This window comes from Dipodomys spectabilis, unplaced genomic scaffold (assembly GCF_019054845.1).
Source record: "Dipodomys spectabilis isolate Male_0828 unplaced genomic scaffold, ASM1905484v1 ptg000039l, whole genome shotgun sequence".
Taxonomy (NCBI): Eukaryota; Metazoa; Chordata; class Mammalia; order Rodentia; family Heteromyidae; genus Dipodomys; species Dipodomys spectabilis.
The window spans coordinates 12,389,259-12,399,377 of NW_024870716.1; the positions used below are offsets into that span (position 1 = coordinate 12,389,259).

The following is a 10,119-nucleotide window of genomic DNA, read 5'->3' on the forward strand; positions in this document are numbered from 1 at the left end:
CTTCATGGGACTAGCTATTTCAAAACTGTTAAGTCAGTTGATTGGGGGCTGTTATCATGAGGAGGTTCCTGTTATAGGTACAGCTAGAATGAATCACCACAGGTGGACTTAGGTAGAATGTCCTCAGTCTCCTGTATCACCAAGATGGACACACGATGTCCACAGTCACAGGTAGAATGTCCACACTCTGCTGTATCACCATAGATAGTCACAGGTAGCATGCCCACAGTCTCCTGTTTTACCACAGATGGAGGTATTCTTTCAAGCATCTGTAAAAGCTTTTCCAGAATCATATGAGAATTCTGGAATCTTTAAAAAAAATTGTCATTTCAAAGGTGATGTATAGAGAGGTTACAGTTACTTAAGGCAGGTGATGAGTGCATTTCTTAGATATGCTTTTTTTTGGGGGATAGGGGGGCCCAGTCGTGGGTCCGGTCATGGGACCTGAACTCTGGGCCTGGGCGCTGTCCCTCAGCTCTTCAGCTCAAGGCTAGTGCTCTACCACTTGAGCCACAGTGCCACTTCCAGCTTTTTTTCTTTTTGTTATGTGGTGCTGAGGAATCGAACCCAGGGCCTCATGCATGCAAGGCAAGCACTCTACCACTGAGCCACCTTCCCAGCCCAATGAGTGCATTTCTTTTTGGACAATTTTACCCCATCTGTCGCTCTCTCCTATTTTCCTTCCCATTCCCACTCACAAGTTGTAGAGTTCGTTTTCCACATAGTGTCTAGCAAGTGCCGCTGCTGCATTTGTTCACCCTTTGGAATCCTTTGTGGAGTAGAAGCCCAAAAGCTCTGGAAACCAACTAGAGACTTATTTTTTCTTTGCTCATTTTCAGTTGATTATTTCTTTTTTCTGAGATGTGTCCATAAGATATGTTCACCTGGGGCTGGGAAGATGGCTCAGTGGTAGAGTGCTTGCTTTGTATACATGAGGCCCTGGGTTTGATTCCTTAGCACCACATAAGCAGAAAAAGCCAGATGTGACACTGTGGCTCAAGTGGTAGAGCGCTAGCCTTGAGCTGAAGAGCTGAGGGACAATGCCCAGGCCCAGCGTTCAGGCCCCATGACCAACAAGAAAAAAAAAAAAAAAAGAAAAAAGAAAAAGAAAAAAAAAGATATGTTCACCTCTACTGGAAGAAATTGTCTACTTTGATAGGAACAGGGGAAACTTTTATTTCACTAGTGATATAGGAGTTGTACTTGGGCATTCTAATTAGCAGTGTATTTCCAAAATGAAGATAAAATATCTTTAGATTCTTGTACTGGTTGAGACCCTTGGCCATCCCAGATTTACCAATCTTTCAATTTGTAACTGATTATTTAAACCCACATTGTTAAACCCACCATTTCTCAAGGCAGAAGAATGAAGGGTAGGAGGCTCCTGCTTCTACCCAGAAAGTAGGCTGTGCAAAAACAGCCACAAACAAGCAGAGGCGGTGCTGTTTCACTTCCTGCTCTTTCTGGGGTTGACTGTTGTCTCTCTCTCTCTTTTTTAAATCAGTGGGCATTCTTTGCTTGATTGCTGGTGATTTGCTTAGTGAAGTTGGCTGTTTTAAGAGGTGGAGAAAGGATACCTCCACGTGGTTCAGGCAGTTTATTAGCAGAACCAAACTGCCATTCTGCACCAGATGTAGGTGTGCAGAGAGGGAATTTGTGGTGGAGAGAGATTATATAGGAGAGGGCAGGGAGAAAATGTGGCTGCAGCTGATGAGGAAGTGACCTCAGAGCCTGGGGAACCTATCACTACCCACAGTAGGCATGACTGGGCAGATGAGTAAGTGATCTCAGAGGAAGAAGTGACCTCAGACGCAAGGGAATCTTCCACTGCTCCCAGGTGGGCCAGTTACCTGGGTTTCAGGTCCTCAGAGGGAACTTCTAGGGAGGCCATGTGCACAGGAGAACAAAGGGAAGGGACCATTTTTCCTAGGTGGACCTAACAGCCATCTTACTTTCCTTCACATAAAATCTGAAGTACCTATTGCTAGATTGAGCCAGATGTCCCAATTGGTGATTCAAGATTGCTCTTTGCTAGAATACTCACTAAGTCTGCCAGACATTTTAACCAGTAAAAAGGAAAAACTCTTCCAGGAAATGTTAAACATACATTGGAACATAAGTAAATTGGCTATATATATATATATATATATATATATATATAGAGAGAGAGAGAGAGAGAGAGAGAGAGAGAGAGAGAGAGAGAATTGTATTTGTTTAATGTGTCTTTTCCAATACAAATGCTAAATTCCATGATGTATTTCAAGTTTATTACTTTATCCATCAAACATCACTTGAGTCTCTGGCTCTGTGTGGTGCTACATCAGAATCTTGTCCAGCACTGAGTGGATGTTAGCCTGTTCCTGAGCATCCACCTTACATACTCATAGGGTTTGTGTCACGTGTGCTGCTGCCTAGCAAATCTGAGACTCGTTACTCTGAGGAAAAGGGAGATTCCTCCTACAGGCTGCCTGCCTGGACTTGGAGTTATTTATGAGGACATTGTGGCAAATTCTAGTTGGAGAATTCAGAGGAGCTGGTTGTGTTCTACTAAATAATGATGGCCTTCCATCTCCATAAGAGACAGCAATAATGGCAATTTTCACCTCTGTAGTGGTTTCTTTAAAACTGGTATCTCAGCTGGCGCTAGTGGCCCACACCTGTAATCCTAGCTACTCAGGAGGTTGAGATCTGAGGATCATGGTTCAAAGCCAGCCTGGGCAGCAAATTCTGTGAGACTCTTATCTCCAGTAAACCACTAGAAAACTAGAAGTGGTGCTGTGGCTCAAGAGGTAGTGCGCTCGCCTTGAGCTGAAGAGCACAGGGACAGTGTCCCAAGCCCAGAGTTCAAGCCCCACGACTGACAAAAAACAAAACAAAACTGGTATTTCAGTCCAGCATCCCTGGCTCATACCTGTAATTCTAGTCACTCAGGAAGCTGAGATCAAAGGATCCTGGTTCAAAGCCAGCCAGGCAGACTCCTATCTGTGAGACTCTTATCTAGAATTAATCACCAAAAGCCCAGAAGTGGAGCTGTGGTTCAAATGGTAGAGTGTTTGAGCATAAAAGCAAAGGAACAGTCACTAGACCCTGAGTTCAAGCCCCAGGATCAGCATAAAAACAAGACAAAAAACTCAAAGAACCCCCAAAATGGATATTTCAACACTTAGCTGTTTGTTATTGTGAAAGCCACTGAAGGTAAGTAGTTATTTTCTCAAGTAGGAACTCTGAATCCCAAAGGAAATGCATCAAGAATTCAAGCCTCATTAGATGTTATTTGTGGCACTAGCACTGGGAATCAGCTGGCAGAATCTAGGGAGGACAGAACCAAATGTGGGACAGCATCCAGTGCCAGGTGGAATGGCTGTTGGCAGGAAGCCAGAGAGGCGGTACCCCAGAGACATCCTCTGCCACAATGTCAGGGTAGGTTCCTGCTGCCCAGCTTTCATATTTCCCAAGCCTGGCTTCTTCCTGCCTTTCCTTCACTACTGTGAGTTCTAAAATCTTTCTAACAAGTTCCTAAAGTCGATTTCTCTTGTTTGCAATCCTGAATACTCACTGACTCAGAAACACACAAGTGCTTTGTTCCTCCACAGAGGAGTTGCCTCAGATGTGTTATTATTCCCCATTCATTGTACAGTTTGGGATGAGACAAGCTCAAGCATTTTTCTCATTCTTATAGGTTGTTGTTGTTGTTTTGCCAGCCCTAGGGCTTGAACTCAGGGCCTGACACTTTCCCTGAGCTTCTTTTGCTAAAGCCTAGTACTCTACTACTTGAACCACAGCCCCACTTCCAGCTTTTTCTGTGTATGTGGTACTGAGGAATTGAACCCAGAGCTTCATGCATACTAGGCAAGCATTCTACTGCTAAGCCACATTCCCAGCCCCATGAGCTTCTTTTTGCTCAAGGCTAGCATTCTACTTCTTGAACCACAACTCTACTTCTGGCTCTTTGTGGTTTTGTTTTTGTTTTTTGTTGTTTGTTTTTGGTAGTTTATTGGAAATAAGAGTTTCATGAATTTTTCTGCCTGGGTTGGCTTCAAAATGTGATCCTCAGATCCCAGCCTCCTGAGTATCTAGGAATACAGTTGTGAGCCACTGGTGCCTGGCTCATTCTTGTAGTTTTGAGGAACAAGTTGTTATGTATGCCAAGCCTAAAGTGGTTAACATATCAAATTCATTTGGTATGTACTACTTAATAATAGAGACTGGCCTATCTGATAGTTTAGTAAAGAAACCCAGAAGTTTTTGAACACCTACTATAAAAGAAACACTTTACTAGGTATTATCTCACATCTGCTTAATTCCCAACATGACTGTGGAAGGTAAGTATCATTTTCCTGTGTTACAGAGTCTCTGGAGATGAAGGCACTCACAGAAAAATCATGCAAGTTAGCATCCAGTGGAGAATAACTCAATGCTCATTTCCCATCATTTTCAACTCTGTGTATCATGAATCTTGGCAGCCAGGCTTGCCTACCTCAGCCATTTGATTGGCTAGTGCATCATTACTGTTGCTCCAGAGTTAATGTTCCCACTTCTATGGAGCTGTGATTTCAGGGAGGAGGAGTAAGGTTGGGGCCTGAGCAGATAGTTCTTGTGATCTGCCTAAAATCACCGTGTCTTCACTCCTTTAGTGCAGGAATCATCCTGGGGGATGTTACAGAAATTGGCCTATGAGAATCCTAGAATTCCTAGGGTAGGAAGGAAAACTACCTTCACTAATCTATGTCACATTCCTAGAGTCTGATATAATAGTAAAACAAAAGTCCAAATGCCTTATATGGTATTCCTGCCTTTTTCCTTGTTATTTGTTTCATTTAGAAAATGACCTACTCTAAGTGTTCCTACTCAGTGTGTTCAGTTCAAGAATTGTTGTTTAAAATATCTTGCTTAAAATATTTTGTTATTTAAAATATCATTTAAAATATCTTATCAGATTCTTGGCTGGGAGCCGGTGGCTCACACTTGTAATCCTACCTACTCAGGAGGCTGAGATCTGAGGTTCGTAGCCAGCCTGGGCAGGAAAGTCCAATTAACCAGGAAAAAGCCAGAAGTGGATATATAGCTCAACTAGCAGAACATGTCTTGAGCAAAAGAAGCTCAAGGACAGTACCCTGAATTCAGTCCCCAAGACCAGTGCACGCAAGCACACATACACACACATACATCAGATTCTGAAAGGTTCAACCTTTTTCTCAGTAATTGTGGAAAGGGAGTGATCTGGAAGAAATATGAAGGTGAGAATATTTTCTTTTGAAAGAGTAAAGTGTGACAAAGCATTTGGAATAGAGAATGAATGTGAAGTGACCATCCTGAAGCACAATATCATGAACTGGAAGAAAAGGACAGGTTTTCCCCCTACAAGACACTAGACAGCAAAAGTCAACATTGGATGTAAAGTGAATAACATAGCTTACCTCCAGGGCTCCTTGGCTCTCTGAACTTTATTAACTGCAGAAGTTCATGAATACAGATGAAAAAGAGTTCCTCAAAGTGTCAGGATAATGTTCATGAAGAACTTGAGGGCTGGGAAGGTGGCTCAGTGGTAGAGCGCTTGCCTTGCATGCCTGAGGCCCTGGGTTCGATTCCTCAGCACCACATAAGCAAAAAGAAAAAAGCCGGAAGTGGCGCTGTGGCTCAAGTGGTAGAGCGCTAGCCTTGAGCTAAAGAGCTGAGGGACAGCGCCCAGGCACAGAGTTCAGGCCCCATGACCGGCCCAAAAAAAAAAAAAAAAAAGAACTTGAAAAGCTGCAGAACCGCTCCACTGAATTAGCCAGAGCAGTCACACCTCCACACGTGCCTCTTGGCCCTGACTTCTATTTTTAGTTTCCGTGCTTATATTCAACCTGAAGTTTAGTTTTTAGAAATGCATGGCTTTAAAATAGGATGTGGGGCATTTATCTGTGTTTGAGAGGATAAGGGGGCACAGAAATAGAGGGACAAATGGTGAACAAATGCAGCAAGGGCGTTCAATAGACACGAAGTTGAAATGAACTATACAGCATATGGGTGGTGATGGAAGGGGAAAAAAGAGAGCAAGGGAGGGATGGCATTGTCCAAAAAGAAGTGCACTTTTACCTGACTTATGTAACTGCAGCCCCTCTGTACCACACCTTAATAGTAACAATAAAAAATAAAATAGAATGTAGGGGCTGGGAGCCAGTGGCCCACGCCTGTAATTCTAGCTACTCAGGAAGCTGAGATCTAAGGATTACAGTTTGAAACTGGTCTAGCAGGGAAGTCCATGAGACTCTTATTTCCAGTTAATCACCAAAAAATCCAGAAATGGAGCTGTAGCACAAGCGGTAGAGTGCTACCCTTAACCACAAAAGCTCAAGGATAGGACTCAGGCCCTGAGTTCAAACTCTAGCACAGGCACATATACACAAAACTAAAATGCTGATATATATACAATAATGGACCGTTCCTATAATATGACATAGGTTTTGACTCCCAGGTTTCTTGTTGTGTCATCTCTTCATGTTAGTTACTTGATGACACTGCTAATCATGAAGAGAATGACTAAATTAGAATAACAGACCATGCTTTCACTTAGATGCCAACCTTCCATGCCTCAACAACTCAACAGATACAAAAATGTTATAAGGGGTAACACTTTACTGTGGGTCTATTTTCCTACTGCCTGGATTTATAGGACTGTAAATGTGACCCAAGGGGAAGTATTTAACTCCTTATTACTAGCACAACATTGCACTTTGAGTGTTAAATTTTAAAATATTTGCTTACTAACCAAAAATTGAAGTGACAGTGAAGATGTTGGGGTGAGTTTACTTTTGCTTATCTCCACGTTTCAAAATGTGTAACAATAAAAACTACTAGAAGCAGAGGCTCCTTATTAAAGAAGGCTGTGTAAATTTTATTTATTTGTTTGTTTGTTTTAGTTTGTGCCAGTCCTAGGGCTTGAACTCAAGGCCTGGGTGGTATACCTGAGCTTCTATTCTTCAAGGCTGATGCTCCACTATTTGAACCACAGCTCAACTTCCAGCTTTTCTCAGTATATTGTGAAAAAGTACAAGAAGGTAATTAATTAGTTTCCCTTTAGAGCTTAAAATAGAATTTACCTCATCATGCATTCCTCGTGTACTTTACTTGTTTTGAAGATACAAATAAACTAGAAGGGAAAACCACAGAAGAGTTTTATACATGATGAGCATTACAGACTTTTAAAAAATTATTATTAATATAACTACTTTTGATGACAAAAATACTAGAAGTGACAAAAAATAAAGACCAACCAATTAAAAGGATCACCTTGCTTTTAACTCTGCTATCTGATACACAGGAATCAACAGGTAGATTCTGTAAAGTTAGTTGAAAGCAATGATACCATTACCAAACACTAAATCTTTTTATTAGTGTGCATGTGTGGGTGTGTGTAGGTGTAGGTGTGTGGTTATGTGTAAATCCTGGGGCTTGAACTCAGGGCCTGTGTGCTGTCCTCAAGATTCTTTTTCTCAATGCTAGTGCTCTACCACTTGAGCTACAGCATCACTTTCAGCTTTTTCTGAGTAGTTTATTGGAGATAAGAGTGTCATGAACTTTCCTGTCTGGGCTGGCTTCAAATCGTGATCCTCAGGTCTCAGCTTCCTGAGTAGCTAAGATTATAGGCATGAGCCATCAGCACCAGGCCAAAAAGTAAATCTTTTCAAAAGTAAATTTAACTGAAAAATAATAGAAGATGAAGTTATCATAAGTATAGGCAATTATACTACAAGACAAAGGTCTTTGCATTTTTCCTTCTATATTATGTCCCTTGTGTCATTTGCAGAAGGAATTAATCCCAGCATATGTACTGGATTTGAAATGGCCTTCTTGATCTAAGTATTCTGTTCTGAATTATTCCTTATTTCCTTTGCTTTATAAGTCCTTATATACCATGTGTTTCTTGGTTCTTAATAAATGCTACTTGAATGTACAAAGATGCTAAAGGCAATAGGTGAAGGCAGCAGGCTAAAATTTGTCTCCCTAACTTTGTGAAATAGGTGCTATTTGAGTAGGTGACAGTTTGATGGTAAAATTAATCACGGACATCCCAAGTCAGTTTTCTTTACTCTTCAGTGAATCTTCTGTGTAATGTTCCTTTTTCCTCCTGGATCCAAGGACTGAAAGCTATTTACAATTGGTTTGATCTCTTGCTTAAGCAATAGAGTGATCTCAGATCAAAAGTTATCCAAGGTGTGTGTAGCATTTTTGTCCATCTGTCAGCATTATGATAACTTCTCTAACTCACTCTCAGTTGTAAAAATTATGAATGGAAAAATATCTAGTTCAAAATCAGGACTCCATAGGAAACTAAGAAAGTGTCCAAGTATTTTCTAATTTTAAGAAGAATAATGGGGCAGGAAGAATCCAGTCATATCAGTCCAACATAAATTCACAGATATTGTGGGAAGCCAGACAGGAAGCTAGATCATTATTCTAATTTAAGGATTCTTAGCATAGAAGAACAAATTAGCAAGGATTGTACTAGAAGCTAGGGCTCCAACAATGAACAAACAAGCACGTGTCCTGCCCCCTTTCAAGCTTGTATTCTTTCTTTGTTTTTTAGTAAGTTTTTTATTGTGAAAATACTGTACAGAGGGGTTACAGTTACATGAGCAAGGTAATGAGTACATTTCTTATCAAGCATTGTTGCCTTCTCCTTTGTTTTCCCCTACCATCCCTTCCCTCCCACATCTACAACTACACTCACTCCCCGCCCCCCAAACTGTACTAAATTGTAAAGTTTGTTTTCAACACAGTGTCTTGTACATCTCATTGTTACAATGGGTCCACCTGTATCCCTATTTAAACATTTTGTTGTTTTTTCCCTTCCCCTCCCCAAATTATACCTATATCAAATACAGTGAAAACAGGGGTTATATCGTGGGGGGAGGGACATACAAAGCAACAAAAAAAAAAATCATATGGTATCTTATAAATACACTAGAAACAATAGCAAGAAAAAAAACATTTGTGCCCATATCTTGGGGTTCATTTCGCTTAACTTCATCTTATCAAAAATATGGAACACTTCGCGAATTTGCATGTCATCCTTGCTCAGGGCCATGCTAATCTACTCTGTATTGTTCCAATTTTAGTATATGTGGTGCTGAAGCGGGCGCAAGCTTTTATTCTTATATGGGAAATAGGCCATTACCAAATAACCTAATTACTTTTTCCTCAAACATACATGTATACATTGTGTGTGTGTGTGTGTGTGTGTGTGTGTGTGTGTGTGTGTGTGCGTGCGTGTGCGCGCGCATGTCTTTGCTTGATCTAAGGACTTCAGTGCTATCCCTGAGCTTTTTTGCTCAAGGATAACACTCTACCACTTGAGTGATGGCTCCATTTCTGGCTTTTTGGTATTTAATTGGGGAGACAAGTATCACAGATTTTCTTGTCCAGGCTGTCTTTGAACAGTGATCTTAGATCTCAGCCTTCTAAGTAGCTAGGTTACAGGTATAAACCACAAGTGCTCAGCAACACATGTATACTTCTTAAGATCTCAGAGATCTGTATGTGTTTTATAGTGTTGTTGGTCAGCTGTCTGTCAAGACTTGTCTGTCACTGGCTGTGGTTGCACATCAGAACTAGTAGAATATGCTAGAGAAATGAACAGAGTTTTTTGGATAAGGGCTACATCACAAGGGCTTTTGATGATACAAAGTATAATATCATATAGAGAAACACCCCAACTCAGTGAGTCTGAGTCATATTACCCAGAACACATGGACTGCAAATATGATAACATGCTATCATATATGGTTGCACAACAAGGATGTGAAATAAAAATCACTGTTGAGATAAGTCTACAAGGGCTTCTTCAGTAACTATAAGATAACTTCAAATATGTGTAGTCTTTTTGGTACCAATTTTTAATTGATTTCTTAGTGGCCTATAAAATAGCAGCATCTCCTTATAATTGATGGCTTCTTAGATTTGATAAAGTCTGATACTTGAATGTTAGATTGCAATGTGTACTTTGGAAACAAACTTGGAGGGCTGAATGGAGAATGACATGGATTTAATTCTAATCATGGTTGGCAGAGAAGGCCACTGTGAAAGTGACATTTAAATAAGAATTGAAAAGAGACAGCTGTGCAGAGAGCCAAGAAA

General features: G+C 40.9%; 1 non-coding gene across 1 annotated transcript; it reads right to left on the reverse strand.

The window, feature by feature from the left end:
• Positions 1-9,019: 9,019 nt before the first annotated feature.
• LOC122106380 lies at positions 9,020-9,125 on the reverse strand. Its single transcript, XR_006147156.1, has one exon. It is a non-coding gene; the product is annotated as a U6 spliceosomal RNA (small nuclear RNA).
• Between the last annotated feature and the right edge of the window lie 994 nt (positions 9,126-10,119).